Source organism: Cherax quadricarinatus, chromosome 15, assembly GCF_038502225.1.
Source record: "Cherax quadricarinatus isolate ZL_2023a chromosome 15, ASM3850222v1, whole genome shotgun sequence".
In the NCBI taxonomy this organism is placed as follows: Eukaryota; Metazoa; Arthropoda; class Malacostraca; order Decapoda; family Parastacidae; genus Cherax; species Cherax quadricarinatus.
This window is the reverse complement of record NC_091306.1, coordinates 39,548,785-39,574,692: the sequence shown is the minus strand read 5'-3', so window position 1 is coordinate 39,574,692 and position 25,908 is coordinate 39,548,785. Positions and strand designations below refer to the sequence as shown.

General features: G+C 43.7%; 1 protein-coding gene across 1 annotated transcript in view; it reads left to right on the top strand.

The window, feature by feature from the left end:
- Positions 1 to 92: 92 nt before the first annotated feature.
- Positions 93 to 25,908, top strand: part of LOC138852735 (uncharacterized) — a 200,116-nt gene continuing 174,300 nt past the window's right edge. Inside the window, exon 1 of the mRNA XM_070085299.1 lies at positions 93 to 690. The gene's annotated coding sequence lies outside the window, so the exon portion shown is untranslated. The remainder of the gene's footprint in view (positions 691 to 25,908) is intronic.

The following is a 25,908-nucleotide window of genomic DNA, read 5'->3' as shown; positions in this document are numbered from 1 at the left end:
ATAAAAAATGATTATGGAATTAGGAAATCTGGTGATGAATGGACACTACATTTATCCCTGAGTGTCGGGACCTTGAGACTTGATCACTCACTGGTGCACACTGCCAGCTGACACTCAGTAGTGCACACTGCCAGCTGACACTCAGTAGTGCACACTGCCAGCTGACACTCAGTAGTGCACACTGCCAGCTGATATTCAATAGTGCACACTGCCTGCTGACACTCACTGGTGCACACTGCCAGCTGACACTCACTGGTGCACACTGCCAGCTAACACTCAGTAGTGCACACTGCCAGCTGACACTCACTAGTGCACACTGCCAGCTGACACTCAGTAGTGCACACTGCCAGCTGACACTCAGTAGTGCACACTGCCAGCTGATACTCAATAGTGCACACTGCCTGCTGACACTCACTGGTGCACACTGCCAGCTGACACTCACTGGTGCACACTGCCAGCTGACACTCAGTGGTGCACACTGCCTGCTGACACTCACTGGTGCACACTGCTGACACTCACTGGTGCGCACTGCCAGCTGATACTCAGTAGTGCACACTGCCAGCTTACACTCAGTAGTGCACACTGCGAGCTAACACTCGCTGATGCACACTGCCTGCTGACACTGCCTGCTGACACTGCCTGCTGACACTGCCAGCTGACACACAGTCCAGGAGACAGCAAAACACGAAGGTAGATAAATTTACTTTTAAGTGATTATAATGTACGATTTGATGCAGTTGTGCAATGTGTGACCAGGTGAGTGTGACCAATTACAACATTGTGACCAGGTGAGTGTGACCATTTACAACATTGTGACCAGGTGAGTGTGACCATTTACAACATTGTGACCAGGTGAGTGTGACCATTTACAACATTGTGACCAGGTGAATGTGACCATTTACAACATTGTGACCAGGTGAGTGTGACCATTTACAACATTGTGACCAGGTGAGTGTGACCATTTATAACAATGTGACCAGGTGAGTGTGACCATTTACAACATTGTGACCAGGTGAGTGTGACCATTTACAACATTGTGACCAGGTGAGTGTGACCATTTACAACATTGTGACCAGGTGAGTGTGATCATTTACATCATTGTGGCCAGGTGAGTGTGACAATTTACAACATTGTGACCAGGTGAGTGTAACCATTTACAACATTGTGACCAGGTGAGTGTGCCCATTTACAATATTGTGACCAGGTGAGTGTGACCATTTACAACATTGTGACCAGGTGAGTGTGACCATTTACAACATTGTGACCAGGTGAGTGTGACCATTTACAACATTGTGACCAGGTGAGTGTGACCATTTACAACATTGTGACCAGGTAAGTGTGACCATTTACAACATTGTGACCAGGTGAGTGTGACCATTTACAACATTGTGACCAGGTGAGTATGACCATTTACAATATTGTGTCCAGGTGAGTGTGACCATTTACAACATTGTGACCAGGTGAGTGTGACCATTTACAACATTGTGACCAGGTGAGTGTGACCATTTACAACATTGTGACCAGGTGAGTGTGACCATTTACAACATTGTGACCAGGTAAGTGTGACCATTTACAACATTGTGACCAGGTGAGTGTGACCATTTACAACATTGTGACCAGGTGAGTATGACCATTTACAATATTGTGTCCAGGTGAGTGTGACCATTTACAACATTGTGACCAGGTGAGTGTGACCATTTACAATATGTAGAGTTTCGTTGGTATTCCTGTGATTATTAAGATGGGTTGCATGAGATGAACATGGAAGTGAACAATAATGGTACAATCACTCTAACAATTAACATGGGGTGTATAACAATGGTGCAACCACTCAAAGAGGACAAAATAATGGTATTACCACTCACAGGATGAGCGTGGCATGTTCAGTAAAGGCACTACCACTCACAGGATGAACGTGGGATGTTCAGTAAAGATACTACCACTCACAGGATGAGCGTGGCATGTTCAGTAAAGGCACTACCACTCACAGGATGAACGTGGGATGTTCAGTAAAGGTACTACCACTCACAGGATGAACGTGGCATGTTCAGTAAAGGTACTACCACTCACAGGATGAACGTGGGATGTTCAGTAAAGGTACTACCACTCACAGGATGAACGTGGCATGTTCAGTAAAGGTACTACCACTCACAGGATGAACGTGGGATGTTCAGTAAAGGCACTACCACTCACAGGATGAACGTGGGATGTTCAGTAAAGGTACTACCACTCACAGGATGAACGTTGTATGTTCAGTAAAGGTACTACCACTCACAGGATGAGCGTGGCATGTTCAGTAAAGGCACTACCACTCACAGGATGAGCGTGGCATGTTCAGTAAAGGTACTACCACTCACAGGATGAGCGTGGCATGTTCAGTAAAGGCACTACCACTCACAGGATGAACGTGGGATGTTCAGTAAAGGTACTACCACTCACAGGATGAACGTGGCATGTTCAGTAAAGGTACTACCACTCACAGGATGAACGTGGCATGTTCAGTAAAGGCACTACCACTCACAGGATGAACGTGGCATGTTCAGTAAAGGCACTACCACTCACAGGATGAACGAGGCATGTTCAGTAAAGGTACTACCACTCACAGGATGAACGTTGTATGTTCAGTAAAGGTACTACCACTCACAGGATGAACGTGGCATGTTCAGTAAAGGCACTACCACTCACAGGATGAACGTGGCATGTTCAGTAAAGGCACTACCACTCACAGGATGAACGTGGCATGTTCAGTAATGGTACTACCACTCACAGGATGAACGTTGTATGTTCAGTAAAAATACTACCACTCACAGGATGAACGTTGTATGTTCAGTAATGGTACTACCACTCACAGGATGAACGTTGTATGTTCAGTAAAAATACTACCACTCACAGGATGAACGTTGTATGTTCAGTAAAGATACTACCACTCACAGGATGAACGTAGGATGAGCAATAATGATACTAACACTCACAGGATGAACGTGGGATGTACAATAATGGTACTACCACTCACAGGATGAACGTTGTATGTTCAGTAAAGATACTACCACTCACAGGATGAACGTAGGATGAGCAATAATGATACTAACACTCACAGGATGAACGTGGGATGTACAATAATGGTACTACCACTCACAGGATGAACGTTGTATGTTCAGTAAAGATACTACCACTCACAGGATGAACGTAGGATGAGCAATAATGATACTAACACTCACAGGATGAACGTGGGATGTACAATAATGGTACTACCACTCACAGGATGAACGTTGTATGTTCAGTAAAGATACTACCACTCACAGGATGAACGTAGGATGAGCAATAATGGTACTAACACTCACAGGATGAACGTGGGATGTACAATAATGGTACTACCACTCACAAGATGAACGTTGGATGTTCAGTAAAGATACTACCACTCACAGGATGAACGTAGGATGAGCAATAATGGTACTAACACTCACAGGATGAACGTGGGATGTACAATAATGGTACTACCACTCACAAGATGAACGTGGGATGTTCAGTAAAGATACTACCACTCACAGGATGAACGTGGGATGTTCAGTAAATATACTACCACTCACAGGATGAACGTGGGATGTTCAGTAAAGATACTACCACTCACAGGATGAACGTGGGATGTTCAGTAAAGATACTACCACTCACAGGATGAACGTGGGATGTTCAGTAAAGATACTACCACTCACAGGATGAACGTGGGATGTTCAGTAAAGATACTACCACTCACAGGATGAACGTGGGATGTTCAGTAAATATACTACCACTCACAGGATGAACGTGGGATGTTCAGTAAAGATACTACCACTCACAGGATGAACGTGGGATGTTCAGTAAATATACTACCACTCACAGGATGAACGTGGGATGTTCAGTAAAGATACTACCACTCACAGGATGAACGTTGGATGTTCAGTAAAGATACTACCACTCACAGGATGAACGTGGGATGTTCAGTAAAGATACTACCACTCACAAGATGAACGTGGGATGTTCAGTAAAGATACTACCACTCACAAGATGAACGTGGGATGTTCAGTAAAGATACTACCACTCACAGGATGAACGTGGGATGTTCAGTAAAGATACTACCACTCACAAGATGAACGTGGGATGTTCAGTAAAGATACTACCACTCACAAGATGAACGTGGGATGTTCAGTAAAGATACTACCACTCACAGGATGAACGTGGGATGTTCAGTAAAGATACTACCACTCACAAGATGAACGTGGGATGTTCAGTAAAGATACTACCACTCACAAGATGAACGTGGGATGTTCAGTAAAGATACTACCACTCACAGGATGAACGTGGGATGTTCAGTAAAGATACTACCACTCACAAGATGAACGTGGGATGTTCAGTAAAGATACTACCACTCACAGGATGAACGTGGGATGTTCAGTAAAGATACTACCACTCACAAGATGAACGTGGGATGTTCAGTAAAGATACTACCACTCACAAGATGAACGTGGGATGTTCAGTAAAGATACTACCACTCACAGGATGAACGTGGGATGTTCAGTAATGATACTACCACTCACAAGATGAACGTGGGATGTTCAGTAAAGATACTACCACTCACAGGATGAACGTGGGATGTTCAGTAAAGATACTACCACTCACAGGATGAACGTGGGATGTTCAGTAAAGATACTACCACTCACAGGATGAACGTGGGATGTTCAGTAATGATACTACCACTCACAAGATGAACGTGGGATGTTCAGTAAAGATACTACCACTCACAGGATGAACGTGGGATGTTCAGTAAAGATACTACCACTCACAAGATGAACGTGGGATGTTCAGTAAAGATACTACCACTCACAGGATGAACGTGGGATGTTCAGTAAAGATACTACCACTCACAGGATGAACGTGGGATGTTCAGTAAAGATACTACCACTCACAGGATGAACGTGGGATGTTCAGTAAAGATACTACCACTCACAAGATGAACGTGGGATGTTCACTAATGGTACTACCACTCACAGGATGAACGTGGGATGTTCAGTAAAGATACTACCACTCACAAGATGAACGTGGGATGTTCACTAATGGTACTACCACTCACAGGATGAACGTGGGATGTTCAGTAAAGATACTACCACTCACAGGATGAACGTGGGATGTTCAGTAAAGATACTACCACTCACAGGATGAACGTGGGATGTTCAGTAATGATACTACCACTCACAGGATGAACGTGGGATGTACAATAATGATACTACCACTCACAGGATGAACGTGGGATGTACAATAATGGTACTACCACTCACAGGATGAACGTGGGATGTTCAGTAAAGATACTACCACTCACAGGATGAACGTGGGATGTTCAGTAAAGATACTACCACTCACAAGATGAACGTGGGATGTACAATAATGATACTACCACTCACAGGATGAACGTGGGATGTACAATAATGGTACTACCACTCACAGGATGAACGTGGGATGTTCAGTAAAGATACTACCACTCACAGGATGAACGTGGGATGTTCAGTAAAGATACTACCACTCACAAGATGAACGTGGGATGTACAATAATGATACTACCACTCACAGGATGAACGTGGGATGTACAATAATGGTACTACCACTCACAGGATGAACGTGGGATGTTCAGTAAAGATACTACCACTCACAGGATGAACGTGGGATGTTCAGTAAAGATACTACCACTCACAAGATGAACGTGGGATGTTCAGTAAAGATACTACCACTCACAGGATGAACGTGGGATGTACAATAATGGTACTACCACTCACAGGATGAACGTGGGATGTTCAGTAAAGATACTACCACTCACAGGATGAACGTGGGATGTTCAGTAAAGATACTACCACTCACAAGATGAACGTGGGATGTTCAGTAATGGTACTACCACTCACAGGATGAACGTGGGATGTTCAGTAAAGATACTACCACTCACAGGATGAACGTGGGATGTTCAGTAATGGTACTACCACTCACAGGATGAACGTGGGATGTTCAGTAAAGATACTACCACTCACAGGATGAACGTGGGATGTTCAGTAATGGTACTACCACTCACAGGATGAACGTGGGATGTTCAGTAATGGTACTACCACTCACAGGATGAACGTGGGATGTTCAGTAATGGTACTACCACTCACAGGATGAACGTGGGATGTTCAGTAAAGATACTACCACTCACAGGATGAACGTGGGATGTTCAGTAAAGATACTACCACTCACAGGATGAACGTGGGATGTACAATAATGGTACTACCACTCACAAGATGAACGTTGGATGTTCAGTAAAGATACTACCACTCACAGGATGAACGTGGGATGTTCAGTAATGGTACTACCACTCACAAGATGAACGTGGGATGTTCAGTAATGGTACTACCACTCACAGGATGAACGTGGGATGTTCAGTAATGGTACTACCACTCACAGGATGAACGTGGGATGTTCAGTAATGGTACTACCACTCACAGGATGAACGTGGCATGTACAATAATGGTACTACCACTCACAGGATGAACGTGGGATGTTCAGTAAAGATACTACCACTCACAGGATGAACGTGGGATGTACAATAATGGTACTACCACTGACAGGATGAACATGGGATGTACAATAATGGTACTACCACTGACAGGATGAACATGGGATGTACAATAATGGTACTACCACTGACAGGATGAACATGGGATGTACAATAATGGTACTACCACTGACAGGATGAACGTGGGATGTTCAGTAAAGATACTACCACTCACAGGATGAACGTGGGATGTACAATAATGGTACTACCACTCACAGGATGAACGTGGGATGTACAATAATGGTACTACCACTCACAGGATGAACGTGGGATGTACAATAATGGTACTACCACTCACAAGATGAACATGTATTTATCTACGATAGTTGTAGAAACACTTCATAATGTAGTAAGAGCTGCTAATAAGGCCGTGAGACAGTAGGTCTACTCTCAACCAACCTTTCCCGCTTACTGGATGAAAATAGAGGACTATTGCACTAGGCCTAGTAGCTCACTTTAGTTAGGTCCTACTTTCAGCAAACAATTCCTACTAACGAATAACTCAGCTGCCAAACCATTGCTAATATAAATTGGATCAGCAGAGCTCTGCAGTAAGCTTACAGCCTCAGATTATGCATAACTTTTATTTTTGTGGGGGGGGGGGGGTGATTGAATGTCCTCAGTAACCTATATATAAAGGGAATAAAAAACGGTACTTACGATATATGGGAAACTCAAAAAAATATTTCGAGAATAGAAATAGTACCTTAGTATATAGCAATCATGTGTCCAAGTGTGAGTGTAAAAACCTGGGAAACTCTGAAAACTTGGGCTGGTTAGTAGATCTTTATTTTCAGTCTCATCAACAAGTAGATGACTGGTCTCGAACAACAAGATGACTGATCTCGACCAAGTAGATGACTGGTCTCGAACATGTAGATGACTGGTCTCGAACAAGTAGATGACTGGTCCCGAACATGTAGATGACTGGTCTCGAACAAGTAGATGACCGGTCTCAAACAAGTAAATGACTGATCTTGAACATGTAGATGACTTGTCTCGAACGAGTAGATGTCTGGTCTCGAACAAGTAGATGACTGATCTCGAACATGTAGATGACTTTTCTCGAACAAGAAGATGACTGGTCTCGAACAAGGAGATGACTGGGCTCCAACATGTAGATGACTGGTCTCGTACAAGTAGATGACTGGTCTCGAAAAAGTAGATGACTGGTCTCGCACAAGTAGATGGCTGGTTTGGAACAAATAGTCGGCTGGTCTCGTACAAGTAGATGACTGGTCTCGAACAAGTAGATTACTGGTTTCGTACATGTGGATGACTGGTCTCGAACAAGTAGATGATTGTTCTCGAACAAGTAGATAACTGGTCTCGTCAAAGTAGATGACTGGTCTCGAACAAGTAGATGATTTGTCTCGAACAAGTAGACGACTGTTCTCGTTCAAGTAGATGACTGGTCTCGAACAAGTAGACGACTGGTCTCGAACAAGTAGATGACTGGTCTTGTACAAGTAGAGGACTGGTCTCGTACACGTAGATGACTGGTCTCGTACAAGTAGACGACTGGTCTCGTACATGTAGACGATTCCTCTCGTACAAGTAGATGACTGGTCTCGTACAAGTAGACGACTTTTCTCGTACATATAGACGACTGGTCTCGTACAAGTAGACGACTGGTCTCGTACATGTAGACGACTGGTCTGATACAAGTAGATGAGTGGTCTCGTACAAGTAGACGACTGGTCTCGTACATGTAGACGACTGGTCTGATACAAGTAGATGAGTGGTCTCGTACAAGTAGACGACTGGTCTTGTGTAAGTAGATAACCGGTCTCGTACAAGTAGATGACTGGTCTCGTACAAGTAGATAACTGGTCTCGCACAAGTAGATGACTGTTCTCGTACAAGTAGATGACTGATCTCGTACAAGTAGATGACTGGTCTGGTACAAGTAGATGACTGGTTTCAAACATGTACATGGCTGGTCTCGAGCATGTAGATGACTGCTCTCGAACATGTAGATGACTCGTCTCGAACATGTAGATGACTGGTCTCGAACACGTAGATGACTGGTCTCGCACAAGTAGATGACTGGACTCGTACAAGTGGATGACATGTCTAATACAAGTAGACGATTGGTCTCGTACATGTCGATGACTGGTCTCGAACATGTAGATGACTGGTCTCAAACAAGTAGATGACTGGTCTCGAACAAGGTGATGACTGGTCTCGAACATGTAGGTGACTGGTCTCGAACATGTAGATGACTGGGCTCGAACATGTAGATGACTGGTCTCGTACAAGTAGAAGGCTGGTCTCGAACAAGTAGGTGACTGGTCTCCTACAAGTACATGATTGGTCTCGAACAAGTAGATGCCTGGTCTCGTACGAGTAGATGACTGGTCTCGAACAACTAGATGACTGGTCTCGTACATATAGATGACTAGTCTCGAACAAGTAAATGATTGGTCTCGAACATGTAGATGACTGGTCTCGAACAAGTAGATGACTGGTCTCGAACATGTAGATGACTGGTCTCGAACATGTAGATGACTGGTGTCGTACAAGTAGAAGACTGGTCTCGAACAAGTTGATGACTGGTCTCCTACAAGTTGATGACTGGTCTCGAACAAGTAAATGGCTGGTCTCGTAGAAGTAGATGACTGGTCTCGAACAAGTAGATGACTGGTCTTGTACATGTAGGTGACTGGTCTCGAATATGTAGATGATTGCCCTCGAACAAGAAGATGACTGGTCTCGTACTAGTAGATGAATGGTCTCGAACAAGTAGATGATTGGTCTCGTACATGTAGATGACTGGCCTCAGACAAGTAGATGATTTGTCTCGAACAAGTAGATGACTGGTCTCTTTCAAGTAGACGATTGGTCTCGAACAAGTAGATGACTGGTCTCGAACAAGTAGTTGATTGGTCTCGAACAAGTAGATGACTGGTCTCGTACAAGTAGATGACTGGTCTCGACCAAGTAGATGACTGGTCTCGAACATGTAGATGACTGGTCTCGAACAAGTAGATAACTGGTCTCGTACATGTAGATGACTGGTCTCGAACAGGTAAATGACTGGTCTCGTAGAAGTAGATGACTGGTCTCGTACAAGTAAATGATTGGTCTCGTAGAAGTAGATGAATGGTCTCGTACAAGTAGATGACTGGTCTCGTATAAGTAGATGACTGGTCTCGTACAAGTAGATCACTGGTCTCGAACATGCATATGACTGGTCTCGAACATGTAGATGATTGGTCTCGAATATGTACATGAATGGTCTCGAACATGTAGATGACTGGTCTCGAACTTGTAGATGATTGGTCTCGTACAAGTAGATGACTGGTCTCGTATAAGTAGACGATTGGTCTCGAAAAAGTAGATGACTGGTGTCGATTATGTAGATGACTGGTCTCGAACAAGAAGATGACTGATCTCGAACAAGTAGATGACTGATCTCGAACATGTAGATGACTGGTCTCGAACAAGTAGATGACTGGTCCCGAACATGTAGATGACTGGTCTCGAACAAGTAGATGACTGGTCTCGTACAAGTAGATGACTAGTCTCGAACAAGTAGATGACTGGTGTCGATTATGTAGATGACTGGTCTCGAGCAAGAAGATGACTGATCTCGAACAAGTAGATGACTGATCTCGAACATGTAGATGACTGGTCTCGAACAAGTAGATGACTGGTCCCGAACATGTAGATGACTGGTCTCGAACAAGTAGATGACTGGTCTCGTACATGTAGATAACTGGTCTCGAACAAGTAAATGACTGATCTTGAACATGTAAATGACTTGTCTCGAACGAGTAGATGTCTGGTCTCGAACAAGTAGATGACTGGTCTCGAACATGTAGATGACTGGTCTCGAACAAGAAGATGACTGGTCTCGAACAAGTAGATGACAGGGCTCCAACATGTAGATGACTGGTCTCGTACAAGTAGATGACTGGTCTCGAACAAGTAGATGACTGGTCTCGTACAAGTAGATGGCTGGTTTGTAACAAATAGACGGCTGGTCTCGTACAAGTAGATGACTGGTCTCGAACAAGTAGATGATTGTTCTCGAACAAGTAGATGACTAGTCTCGTGAAAGTAGATGACTGGTCTTGAACAATAGATGATTTGTCTGGAACAAGTAGACGACTGGTCTCGTTCAAGTAGATGACTGGTCTCGAACAAGGAGACGACTGGTCTCGAACAAGTAGATGACTGGTCTTGTACAAGTAGAGGATTGGTCTCGTACACGTAGATGACTGGTCTCGTACAAGTAGATGACTGGTCTCGAACAAGTAGATGACTGGTCTCGTACAAGTAGATGACTGGCCTCGAACAAATAGATGATTGGTCTCGTACAAGTAGATGACTGGTCTCGAGCAAGTAGATGACTGGTCTCGTGCAAGTAGATGAATGGTCTCGAATTGCCTCCCAGCATACATAAGGGGGATTACCAACAGACCCCTGGCAGTCTTGAAGCTGGCACTGGACAAGCACCTAAAGTCGGTTCCTGACCAGCCGGGCTGTGGCTCGTACGTTGGTTTGCGTGCAGCCAGCAGTAACAGCCTGGTTGATCAGGCTTTGATCCACCAGGAGGCCTGGTCACAGGCCGGGCCGCGGGGGCGTTGACCCCCGGAACTCTCTCCAGGTAAACTCCAGGAACAAGTACATGATTTGTCTCGAGCAAGTAGATGACTGGTCTCGTTCAAGTAGATGACTGGTCTCGAACAAGTAGACGACTAGTCTTGTATAAGTAGATGACTGGTCTCGTACACGTAGATGTATGGTCTCGTACAAGTAGATGACTGGTCTCGAACAAGTAGACGGCTGGTCTCGTACAAGTAGATGACTGGTCTTGTACAAGTAGATGACTGGTCTCGTACAAGTAGATGACTGTTCTCGAACAAGTAGATGATTGGTCTCGTACAAGCAGATGACTGGTCTCGAACACGTAGATGACTGGTCTCGTACATGTAGATGACTGATGTCGAACAAGCAGATCATTGGTCTCGACCAAGTAGATGACTGGTCTCGCACAAGTAGATGACTGGTTTCGAACAAGTAGATGATTGGTCTCGAACAAGTAGATGACTGGTCTCGTATAAGTAAATGATTGGTTTCGAGCAAGTAGATGACTGGTCTCGAATAAGTAGATGACTGGTCTTGAACAAGTAGATGACTGGTCTCGATCAAGTTGTGGAGAAATTTTCTCCATTAGGGGGTTATCAGCCCTCTTCAGCCCCTTTCAGCCCTGAGGGGCCCAGCCCTCTCAGAATGAGCAAGCATCTTGTTTACTGCTACAGCAAGTAATTGATCCCAGATGCAGTACCAGTATGCGACGTGGTCAAGCGACTGCCGGTCCGTGCAAGACTCCAGTGTTGCAAAAGTGCATTTTAATAAAAAGACAGTCCATCTCTTACCTTAGCAGGACAATTAAGGAAAATCCTGCTCCCACTTTATTACCATGGTAAAGATAGTGTACATTGTTGTCTATGCTTAAGACAGCAAGAATCAAACATTCTGCTTTGCTCCAACGAGGAAGTGGCAAGGAAGCAAAAAGTACTAGGTCATCTTTTCCTTTATGTGCTAGGGGCAGTGACAGTGGAGGACACTGTGATTTCAGATTACTTTTGACTCTACTGAGAGTCACACTGACGCCAGGATAACCAACAAACAACATTGATCCATGTGTTAGTGTGAACAAAGTGTCTCACAAAACACAATAAACACTTACAGAGAAGTGTGATCAGCTTCTTTAGTGATAAGATTGTGAACAATAAAGACAAATCTTGTGGAACATAGTGCACCAGTGTGCATATTCCTAGACTATGGAAGACGTGAACATCCAAGGACACTTCAGCTTCTATCAAGTCACCGATACCTGTCGAAGGTGTGAAGAACACCATAGCTCACGCTACAAGAGCAAGATAGGTTATAGATTTCTTGTAGTACGGGGGACTGTGCAGTTCTTGAGTCGCAAGGAGTTTGTAATCAACCTATAGTCGGCAGTGAGGTGCGGACTTTTGAGTCCACTCAAGTAAGTCAGTCATCAGTGAATGAAATATGCTGACATAACACCCCATTTCAGCCCGTTGAAAAATGATCAAGACAGCTACTCAAGACCTGGTCAGCAGGTGCGGCTGTGTGGAATAGAGCTGTCGTTCTAAGCTAAGTTTCATTATATTTAAACTTTAAACTTAGCTGTTAAACCATTTCTCAACACAAGTAGATCACTGGTCTCGAACAAGTAGGGGATTGGTCTCGAACAAGAAGATGACTGATCTTGTACAAGTCGATGACTGGTCTTGTACAAGTGGATGACTGGTCTCGAGCAAGTAGATGATTGGTCTCTTACAAGTAGAGGACTAGTCTCGAACAAGTAGATGATTGGTCTCATACAAGTAGATGACTGGTCTCGTACAAGTAGATGATTGGTCTCATACAAGTAGATGACTGGTCTCGTACAAGTAGATGAATTGTCTCGAACAAATAGATGACTGGTCTCGTACATGTAGATGACTGGTCTCGAACAAGTAAATGACTGATCTTGAACATGATGGTCTCGAACAAGTGGATGACTGGTCTCGCACAAATAGATGACTGGCCTCGTACAAGTAGATGATTGGTCTCGTACAAGTAGATGACTGATCTCGAACATGTAGATGACTGGTCTCAAACAAGTAGATGACTGGTCTCGAATAAGGTGATGACTGGTCTCGAACATGTAGATGACTGGTTTCGAACATGTAGATGACTGGTCTCAAACATGAAGATGACTGGTCTCCAACATGTAGATGACTGGTCTCGAACATGTAGATGACTGGTCTCGTACAAGTAGATGACTGGCCTCGTAAAAGTGGATGACAGGTCTCGTACAAGTAGATGATTGGTCTCGTACATGTAGATGACTGGTCTCGAACAAGTAGATGACTGATCTCGAACATGTAGATGGCTGGTCTCAAACAAGTAGATGACTGGTCTCGAACAAGGTGATGATTGGTCTCGAACATGTAGACGACTGGTCTCGAACAAGTAGATGACTGATCTCGAACATGTAGATGACTGGTCTCAAACAAGTAGATGACTGGTCTCGAACAACTAGATGACTGGTCTCGAACAACTAGATGACTGGTCTCGAACAACTAGATGACTGGTCTCGTGCATGTAGATGACTGGTCTCGAACAAGTAAATGATTGGTCTCGAGCATGTAGATGACTGGTCTCGAACAAGTAGATGACTGGGCTCGAACATGTAGATGACTGGTCTCGTACAAGTAGAAGACTGGTCTCGAACAAGTAGATGACTGGTCTCCTACAAGTAGATGACTGGTCTCGAACAAGTAGATGACTGGTCTCGTACAAGTAGATGACTGGTCTCGAACAACTAGATGACTGGTCTCGTGCATGTAGATGACTGGTCTCGAACAAGTAAATGATTGGTCTCGAGCATGTAGATGACTGGTCTCGAACAAGTAGATGACTGGTCTCGAACATGTAGATGGCTAGTCTCGAACAAGTAGATGACTGGGCTCGAACATGTAGATGACTGGTCTCGTACAAGTAGAAGACTGGTCTCGAACAAGTAGATGACTGGTCTTCTACAAGTTGTTGACTGGTCTCGAACAAATAGATGACTGGTCTCGTAGAAGTAGATGACTGGTCTCGAACAAGTAGATGACTGATCTCGAAGATGTAGATGACTGGTCTCGAACAAGTAGATGATTGGTCTCGAACAAGTAGATGATTGGTCTCGTACTAGTAGATGAATGGTCTCGAACAAGTAGATGATTGGTCTCGTACATGTAGATGACTGGCCTCGAACAAGTAGATGATTTGTCTCGAACAAGTAGATGACTGGTCTCGTTCAAGTAGATGACTGGTCTCGAACAAGTAGATGACTGGTCTCGAACAAGTAGATGACTGGTCTTGTACAAGTAGATGACTGGTCTCGTACAAGTAGATTACTGATCTCGTACAAGTAGATGACTGGTCTCCAACAAGTAGATGACTGGTCTCGTACAAGCAGATGACTGCTCTTGAACAAATAGATGACTGGTCTCGTACAAGTAGAAGACTGGTCTCGGACAAGTAGATGACTGGTCTCCTACAAGTAGATGACTGGTCTCGAACAAGTAGATGACTGTTCTCGTACAAGTAGATAACTGGTCTCGAACAACTAGATGACTGGTCTCGTGCATGTAGATGACTGGTCTCGAACAAGAAAATGATTGGTCTCGAGCATGTAGATGACTGGTCTCGAACAAGTAGATGACTGGTCTCGAACATGTAGATGGCTAGTCTCGAACAAGTAGATGACTGGGCTCGAACATGTAGATGACTGGTCTCGTACAAGTAGAGGACTGGTCTCGAACAAGTAGATGACTGGTCTCCTACAAGTTGATGACTGGTCTCGAACAAATAGATGGCTGGTCTCGTAGAAGTAGATGACTTGTCTCGAACAAGTAGATGACTGGTCTCGTACATGTAGGTGACTGGTCTCGAACAAGTAGATGATTGGTCTCGAACAAGTAGATGATTGGTCTCGTACTAGTAGATGAATGGTCTCGAACAAGTAGATGACTGGTCTCGTACATGTAGATGACTGGCCTCGAACAAGTAGATGATTTGGCTCGAACAAGTAGATGACTGGTCTCGTTCAAGTAGATGACTGGTCTCGAACAAGTAGATGACTGGTCTCGAACAAGTAGATGACTGGTCTTGTACAAGTAGATGACTGGTCTCGTACAAGTAGATTACTGATCTCGTACAATAGATGACTGGTCTCCAACAAGTAGATGACTGGTCTCTTACAAGTAGATGACTACTCTCGAACAAGTAGATGACTGGTCTCGTGCAAGTGCATCATTGGTCTCGAACAAGCAGATGACTGGTCTCGTTCAAGTAAATGAATGTTCTCGAACAAGTAGATAATTGGTCTCGTATATGTAGATGACTGCCCTCGAACAAATAGATGATTGGTCTCGAACAAGTAGATGACTGGTCTCGTATAAGTAAATGGCTGGTCTGGAACAAGTAGATGACTGGTCTCGTACATGTAGATGACTTCTCTCGAACAAGTAGATGACTGGTCTCGTACTAGTAGATGACTGGTCTCGAACAAGTAGATGATTGTTCTCGTACATGTAGATGACTGCCATCGAACAAGTAGATGATTGGTCTCGACCAAGTAGATGACTGGTCTCGTATAAGTAAATGACTGGTCTCGAACAAGTAGATGATTGGTCTCGAACAAGTAGGTGACTGGTCTCGTACAAATGGATGACTGGTCTCAAACAAGAATATGATTTGTCTCCAACAAGTAGATGTCTGGTCTCGTTCAAGTAGATGACTGGTCTCGAACAAGTAGATGACTGGTCTTGAACAAGTAGATGACTGGTCTTGTACAAGTAGATGACTTGTCTCGTACAAGCAGATGACTGATCTCGTACACGTAGATGACTGGTCTTGAACAAGTAGATGACTGGTCTCGTACAAGCAGATGACTGCTCTTGAACAAGTAGATGACTTGTCTCGTGCAAGTAGATGACTGGTCTCGAACAAGTAGATGACTGGTCTCATACATGTAGATGACTTATCTCGAACAAGTGCGTCATTGGTCTCGAACAAGCAGTTGACTGGCCTCGTTCAAGTAAATGAATGTTCTCGAACAAGTAGATAATTGGTCTCGTATATGTAGATGACTGCCCTCGAACAAGTAGATGATTGGTCTCGAACAAGTAGATGACAGGTCTCGTATAAATAAATGGCTTGTCTGGAACAAGTAGATGACTGGTCTCGTACAAGTAGATGACTGCTCTCGAACAAGTAGGCGACTGGTCTCATACAAGTAGATGACTGGTCTCGAACAAGTAGATGACTGGTCTCGAACAAGTAGATGACTGGTCTCGTGCATGAAGATGACTGGTCTCGAACAAGTAGATGATTGATCTCGTACATGTAGATGACTGGTCTCGTCCATGTACATGACTGCCATTGATCAAGTAGATGACTGGTCTCGTATAAGTAAATGGCTGGTCTCGAACAAGTAGATGATTGGTCTCGAACAAGTAGGTGACTTGTCTCGTACAAATGGATGACTGGTCTCAAAAAAGTAGATGATTGGTCTCGTACAGGTAGATGACTGATCTCGTTCAAGTAGATGACTGGTCTCGAACAAGTAGATGACTGGTCTCGATAAAGTAGATGACTGGTCTCGTACAAGTCGATGAGTGGTCTCTTACAAGTAAATGACTGGCCTCGAACAAGTAGATGACTGCTCTCGTACAATTAGATGACTGGTCTTGTACAAGTGAATGGTCTCTTACAAGTAGTTGACTGGTCTCGTACAAGTAGATGACTGGTCTCGTACAAGTAGATGACTGGTTTCGTACAAGTAGGTGACCGGTCTCGTACAAGTAGATGACTGGTCTCGTACATGTAGATGACTGGCCTCGAACAAGTAGATGACTGGTCTCGTACAGTTAGATGACAGTCCTCGTTTAAGTAGATGACTGGTCTCGTACATGTTGAAGATTGGTCTCTTTCAAGTAGATTACTGGTCTCGTACAAGTAGATGACTGGTCTCGTACAAGAAGATGACTGATCTCGTACAGGTAGATGACTGCTCTCGTACAAGTATATTACTGGTCTCGTACAAGAAGATGACTGGTCTCGTGCAAGAAGATGACTGGTCTCGTACATGTAGATGGCTGATCTCGTACAAGTAGATGACTGGTCTCGTACAGGTAGATGACTGCTCTCGTACATTGGATGACTGGTCTCGTACATGTAGGTGACTGGTCTCCTACATGTAGATGACTGATCTCGTACATGTAGATGACTGGTCTCGTGCAAGTAGATGACTGGTCTCGTACATGTAGATGACTGATCTCGTACAAGTAGATGGCTGGTCTCGTACAGGTAGATGACTGGTCTCGTACAAATAGATGACTGGTCTCGTATATGTAGATGACTGGTCTCGTACATGTCGATGACTGATCTCGTACATGTAGATGACTGCTCTCGTACATGTAGATGAGTGGTCTCGTACAAACTTCTTACGTTCAGGATATAAATACGTTTACTTTTCTATGCACTGCTTAACAATTCTTAATACAATATTTTATCTTTCCTGGGCCGCACAGGCTTGGCATGAGACTGTACCATGGTAATATAGTCCCCAAGAACCACTTACAAGTCATATATGACAGACGGAGGTGTATGATAATGGTACTGTCACTCACAATATGAATTTGTGGTGCATAATAAGAGTATGAACCGGGGATGTTTAATAATTGTAATACCATTGACAGGATGGTAATCTATTAGCTGCAGAGGCCAGTCATTGACCTGACGAGGATCTAAACCATGTCAAATCTAAAGACTTCAAAATTTTGAAAGTCAGAATAGCTGACAGGTAAGTACTATAGAAGAAGGGGACCTCTTCATGGGGCTAATTACTATAGTAAAGAGGCTCTTGAACTAAGGAATTTGGCCTTTCAGTCTTCTTCTTCGGATCAAACCTAACTTCCCCCACTCCTCCCTTCCCCACCCATATCTTTCCCGTCCCACCTTTCCCATGCTACGTCCTCTCCCCATCCCTCCCTTCTCCTTCCTTTTCTTTCGTGACAGTCAGTTAGAAGCTTTTCTCACTTCTCTTCCCTTCCATGTTTTAAATACAGGTTCTCCCACTCATTTTCACCCTCTCACTCGAACTCTTTCTCTTGTCTATATCTTTCTATTTGTTCCTCGACTTTATTTGCCTGTGGATTTGGAAAAGGCGTATGACAGGGTGGATAGGGAAGCAATGTGGCAGATGTTGCAGGTGTATGGTATAGGAGGTAGGTTACTGAAAGCAGTGAAGAGTTTTTACGAGGATACTGAGGCTCCAGTTAGAGTATGCAGGAAAGAGGGAGATTATTTCCCAGTAAAAGTAAGCCTTAGACAAGGATGTGTGATGTCACCATGGTTGTTTAATATATTTATAGATGGGGTTGTAAGAGAAGTAAATGCGAGGGTCTTGGCAAGAGGCGTGGAGTTAAAAGATAAAGAATCACACATAAAGTGAGAGTTGTCACAGCTGCTCTTTGCTGATGACACTGTGCTCTTGGGAGATTCTGAAGAGAAGTTGCAGAGATTGGTGGATGAATCTGGTAGGGTATGTAAAAGAAGAAAATTAAAGGTGAATACAGGAAAGAGTAAGGTTATGAGGATAACAAAAAGATTAGGTGATGAAAGATTGGATATCAGATTGGAGGGAGAGAGTATGGAGGAGGTGAATGTATTCAGATATTTGGGAGTGGACGTGTCAGCGGATGGGTCTATGAAAGATGAGGTGAATCATAGAACTGATGCGGGGAAAAGGGTGAGCGGTGCACTTAGGAGTCTGTGGAAACAAAGAACTTTGTCCTTGGAGGCAAAGAGGGGAATGTATGAGAGTATAGTTTTACCAACGCTCTTATATGGGTGTGAAGCATGGGTGATGAATGTTGCAGTGAGGAGAAGGCTGGAGGCAGTGGAGATGTCATGTCTGAGGGCAATGTGTGGTGTGAATATAATGCAGAGAATTCGTAGTTCGAAAGTTAGGAGGAGGTGCGGGATTACCAAAACTGTTGTCCAGAGGGCTGAGGAAGGGTTGTTGAGGTGGTTCAGACATGTAGAGAGAATGGAGCGAAACAGAATGACTTCAAGAGTGTATCAGTCTGTAGTGGAAGGAAGGCGGGGTAGGGGTCGGCCTAGCAAAGGTTGGAGGGAGGGGGTAAAGGAGGTTTTGTGTGCGAGGGGCTTGGACTTCCAGCGGGCATGCGTGAGCGTGTTTGATAGGAGTGAATGGAGACAAATGGTTTTTAATACTTGACGTGCTGTTGGAGTGTGAGCAACGTAACATTTATGAAGGGATTCAGGGAAACCGGCAGGCCGGACTTAAGTCCTGGTCTCGTACATGTACGAGACCAGTGCCTGTACTCTGAAGGAGGGGTGTTAATGTTGCAGTTTAAAAACTGTAATGTAAAGCACCCTTCTGGCAAGACAGTGATGGAGTGAATGATGGTGAAAGTTTTTCTTTTTCGGGCCACCCTGCCTTGGTGGGAATCGGCCAGTATGTTAATAAAAAAAAATACTAGATTTACATAACAATGATCATTTTCCTCCTCTCCTTACTTGCTGTACATACTCTCATCCTCCTCGTAGCCCACATTGGCTACGAGGAGGTCCTTCTCCTTTGTCCCCTCCTGATGACCTGTTACAAATATTTACGACTTCTGTTTTAACTGCAGCTTCAAATACAATCACCCAAACCTCGAGTAGACACTCTCAGATATGTCTATCTTGCTAGACTCCTACTTGTGCAAACGCTGTACGTTTGAATCTTGCTACAATGCAACCTTTATCGTTATATTAGCACCACAGAGCGGCTCCTTTATTTTAATTAAGTGAGCGAGGACGGTTGGCCGACGTGCAGTCCGTAAAGCAAATATCACTTTTTGGCGGGATTGTGTTTCCACCGTCACTTCCACTTCCACTATGAGTGTAGTTTGTAAAAAAATAAAAAAATAAAAATTACGGAAAATGAGTGGCAGGTACTCTCCAGACGCGGCTCCCGTTCTTAAGGTAGCTGATTTCAGCATTGCAGACCCTGATGACGTTACCACAGCAAATGGAAATCATCTTGTCCGTATATCTCAGGGGCTCCATTTGTGTCCCTCGTTTCTTTCCTTAAAATCTGCCAGAGAATTAATACCTTCAGATTTTTCTTCTATCACAGAAGAGTCATATAATGTGCCTTTTTATGCTTCAAGAACTTGGGTCAACACTTTCCACTTGCCGACCGTCAGCAGCTGGACCTGATGGCACTCATAGTTATCAGCTTCATTATTTACATCCGACGGCCCTGAAGTATCCCTGGAATATACATGGAGAGGGTTTCGGGAGTCAACGCCCCCTCGGCCCGGTCTGAAACCTGGCCATGTGGTGGACCAGGGTTTGATCAACCAGGCTGTTACTGCTGGCCGCACGCAAACAGAGTTTGTAATCATATTACATCTCTTTAATCTTATCTAGACATAAGAGGTTCCTCCTCGTCCATGAACAACTGCCTATGTTCAAAGGGTATTTTGGGCCATGATGCCTCCCACCATCCATCCAGTGCTCTTACAAGAGCAGTTTCCAGGTTACTGAAACGTCTAGTAAATAGACGTTCAGTGTGGTATTTAGAGACACACAGTTGCCTTTCCACTCATCAATTTGGCTTTCGTAATAGCTGATCCACTATTAACCCATTACTCCGTGTAGATACCTACGTTCGTAACGCCTTTGCTAGTAACCACTTGGTTACCGCAGTCTTTTATGTTCTCGAAAAAGCGTGACACTGGCGATATAGCATCCTGGCCCAAGCTCCTTAGGCCTTCGGGGCAATCTGCCACTTTTCCTCAAAAATTTCTTGTCTGAGAGACATTTTTCTCTCCGGGTTAATAATATGTTTTTCCCTGACTACATCCATGCTGAAGGTGTTCCTCAGTGATGTGTTCTTAGCACCTCTCTTTTTCTACTCGCTACCATTGTTCTTGCCTCTGTTCTCCCTTGTAATATTTGGTTGTCACTTTATGTTGATGAATTTGCTATAGCTTGTGCGGGCGCTGACTGTCACCTAGTAGCAGCATCTCTCCAGAATGTTATCGACTGTATTTCTCACTGGGCTATTGCTTATGGTTTAAATTTTCTAGTACTAAAACACATCAGATTACATCTGTTGTCTCTAATGCCGCATTATACCTATATGGTTCCCATATCCCTCAACGACATACAGTCATGTTTCTTTACCTACTGTTTGATCGGTTGATGTACTGGAAACTTCAGATTGCCTCTCTGAAAACAACTTGTCATAGCCGCTGAACTTTCTTAAAATCCTTGCTCATCTTTCTTGCGAGGTTGATAAACAAGCTTTCCTTCGTTATCATTTTTTTGTTATTATCACACTGGCCGATTCCCACCAAGGCAGGGTGGCCCGAAAAAGAAAAACTTTCACCATCATTCACTCCATCACTGTCTTGCCAGAAGGGTGCTTTACACTACAGTTTTTAAACTGCAACATTAACACCCCTCCTTCAGAGTGCAGGCACTGTACTTCCCATCTCCAGGACTCAAGTCCGGCCTGCCGGTTTCCCTGAATCCCTTCATAAATGTTACTTTGCTCACACTCCAACAGCACGTCAAGTATTAAAAACCATTTGTCTCCATTCACTCCTATCAAACACGCTCACGCATGCCTGCTGGAAGTCCAAGCCCCTCGCACACAAAACCTCCTTTACCCCCTCCCTCCAACCCTTCCTAGGCCGACCCCTACCCCGCCTTCCTTCCACTACAGACTGATACACTCTTGAAGTCATTCTGTTTCGCTCCATTCTCTCTACATGTCCGAACCACCTCACCACCCCTTCCTCAGCCCTCTGGACAACAGTTTTGGTAATCCCGCACCTCCTCCTAACTTCCAAACTACGAATTCTCTGCATTATATTCACACCACACATTGCCCTCAGACATGACATCTCCACTGCCTCCAGCCTTCTCCTCGCTGCAACATTCATCACCCACGCTTCACACCCATATAAGAGCGTTGGTAAAACTATACTCTCATACATTCCCCTCTTTGCCTCCAAGGACAAAGTTCTTTGTCTCCACAGACTCCTAAGTGCACCACTCACTCTTTTTCCCTCATCAATTCTATGATTCACCTCATCTTTCATAGACCCATCCGCTGACACGTCCACTCCCAAATATCTGAATACGTTCACCTCCTCCATACTCTCTCCCTCCAATCTGATATTCAATCTTTCATCACCTAATCTTTTTGTTATCCTCATAACCTTACTCTTTCCTGTATTCACCTTTAATTTTCTTCTTTTGCACACCCTACCAAATTCATCCACCAATCTCTGCAGCTTCTCTTCAGAATCTCCCAAGAGCACAGTGTCATCAGCAAAGAGCAGCTGTGACAACTCCCACTTTGTGTGTGATTCTTTATCTTTTAACTCCACGCCACTTGCCAAGACCCTCGCATTTACTTCTCTTACAACCCCATCTATAAATATATTAAACAACCACGGTGACATCACACATCCTTGTCTAAGGCCTACTTTTACTGGGAAAAAATTTCCCTCTTTCCTACATACTCTAACTTGAGCCTCACTATCCTCGTAAAAACTCTTCACTGCTTTCAGTAACCTACCTCCTATACCATACACTTGCAACATCTGCCACATTGCCCCCCTATCCACCCTGTCATACGCCTTTTCCAAATCCATAAATGCCACAAAGACCTCTTTAGCCTTATCTAAATACTGTTATCATTCTGCCCTAATCTTATCGAAACTTGATTATGGAGATCAGATATAGTCTGTGGCCTCTTCCACAATTCTTTCTAAACTTGATCTTACTCATCACCAGGGATTGTATTTATGCCTAGGTGCTTTTCGCTCCTTCCCGGTCGAAAACCTATATGCAGTGGCGAAAGTTCCATTGTCTCCAATATTTTGTCCGCTCTCATGACCTTCACGATCCTTCTACATACAAGATAGTAACGGACGATAGTAGAGATCTTTTGTTTGATCGTCGTGGTTGTTTACTCTGTCAATTTTCTCTCAGTATTCTCTCTCTCTTGTCTTCTCTTCAGTTGCCTCCTTTATGTGTTCATCCGGCATCTAACTTTTCTCTTCCTCCTTGGAAGGTTCCGACAATTCGAGTCAGTTCTTCCCCACTGCTGTGCGCGATAGCTTAATACCTACAGTTGCTTCTTGCTCCCTTTTCCTTATCCACTTCCAGTCTCATTCTCTTGCCGCTGCAATTTGCACCGATGGTTCCAAATCCTCTGACAGTGTAGGGTTTGCAGCAGTTTTCCCGGACAGTATTATGCAACGTCATTTATTTGACTCAGCTAGCATCTTCAAACCTGAGCTATGTGCAGTTCTCATCGTTGTTATACGTATTGCATCCCTGCCCACCTAGACATCTGTAGAAGTTTCAGACTCCTTTAGTGCTCTGCAGGCCATCCAAAAATTTGATTCTCTTCATCCCCTCGTTTATCGTATACAGCTTTGGTTGAGCTGGATTTCTAATACAAAGAAATCATTTTCTGCTGAGTCTCGGGTCATGTGGATGTTCAGGGCAATGAGCAGACGGACTCTGCTGAACAGTCACCTGCTCATGACTTCCTCATTTCATATAGGAGGCATTCCATTCTCAGATTACTTTACAGTAATCTGTAGACAATTTTGCAGCCGGTAGTAACAATGGTAGTCTGAGTTGATTCATAACAAAACGTATTCATTCAAACCTTGTTTAGGTTTCTGGTCTTATCATCAATGTCGAGTTTGGGAGACTACACTTTCTAGTCTTTGTATCGGACACACGTCTCAATAATTGAGAAGTATCCAGCGCCACTCTGTAAGAACTGTCAAATCCCGTTTACAGTTTGCCATATACTGAAGACTGTCCTGTTAACCAGCGAGCAAGCAGAATTCACCTCCGATGTCATCACCGTTCTAAAACCCTTACTTTATCTGACCTCGCTGACAGCCCCACCTCTGACGCAGACTCCCTCTTTGACTTTTTTGTCAGTAACAGCTTTATTATACCAGCTCTGATTATATTTTCCCTTTAGAGCTCCTCACTACCCTTACTGACTCTGTCTCCTGCATATTCCTCACCATCGCTGCTCTCTGATCATCACATATTACAGCTTTAGCACATCCTGCCCTGTGGCGCTCTATGGCCCTTTTGGGTTTAGCTTTGTTTAAGTTGCAATAATAATAATAATAATAATAATAATAATAATAATAATAATAATAACAATAATAATAATAATAATAATAATAACAATAATAATAATAATAATAATAATAATAATAAATGAGAAAGGAGATAAATTTTGTTGATGCTCCTCTCATGGTAAATCCCAAAGGTGTAATTCAGTTTTTTTTTTTTTTTATCTTTAAGTTCGGCACCGCTATGGGAACTGACTTTGTTATCACTGTTGTCTCGGCATGAGAGGGCGAGTATTAAGATTGTCTCAGTTAAACACTTTAGGTTATCAACGCAAGTGATAAGTGAAACAATTTGCTGCTCATCTGTGTTTAGTAACAAAGTTGTAATTCGTATAATATAATTATTATTTGACGGTTCTTCATAAGATGTTCAGTGACTTTGTTTTATATAGTACTTTACTCACACACACACACAAACACAGAAAGAAAACAACAGTCAGGCTGAGGAAGGAAGGAGGGAAGTTTACAAGCAACGACCTTGAAGTTTGTGAGGAGCTTAACACGAGTTTCAAAGAAGTATTCACAGTGGAGACAGAAAACTCCAGAAAGACGTAGAGGTGGGATACACTAACAAGCGCTGGGCACGATATATATACAACCGAAGAGGAGGTTAATAGGCTGCTAAGCGAACTAGATACCTCAGAGGCGATGGAGCCGGATAACATCTCTCCATGGGCCCTGAGCGAGGGAGCAGAGGCGCTGTGTGTACCACTAACAACAATCTTCAACACGTCTATTGAAACATCGCGACTACCTGAGGTATGGAAGACAGCAAATGTAGTCCCAGTTTTTAAAGAACGGCAGAAATAACAGGAAAAGTACTACAAAGGATCAGGAAATATCTAACAAGAACACAAGTGATGGTCGGTGATGGGGAGATGTAATGAGCGTATATGACAAGTGGGGTTCCACATGGATCAATCCTAGGGTTGCTGTTGTTTCCTGTATACTGTATGTAAATGTCATGACAAAACACAGAGTCAGAGGTATCCCTGTTCGAAGAATATGTTAAACTAATGAGCAGAATACAAACATATGAGGACAATAAAGGCTACAAAAGGATCTGAACAAACTTCAGGCCTAGTCTGACAAATGGCTTTTTGGAGTTTAACCCCAGCAAGTGTAAAGTTATGAAGCCTAGGGAAGAGCAGAGAAAACCAAATACGGAGTACAGGGTCGGAAAAAAAAAGCCTGCAAACATTACTCAAGGAAAAGGAACTTGAGATGAGTATCATACAGAGCATATACGCTAAGGAGCACATCAACCAATTAAACTGCTGCAGCAAATGCACGTCTGACAAATATAAGAATAGCGTTTCAACATCTTAGAAAAGAGTCATTCATGGCACTGTACAACGTGCACTTCAGGCCAATATTAAAGTACGCATCGCAAGTATAGTACATCACCTGGTCAAACACATCTAGTAATTGTAGAGAGTGCAAAGGTTTGCAACAAGACTAGTTCCAGACCTAAAAGGCATATGCTTTGAGGAGAGTGAACCTGATGACACAGGA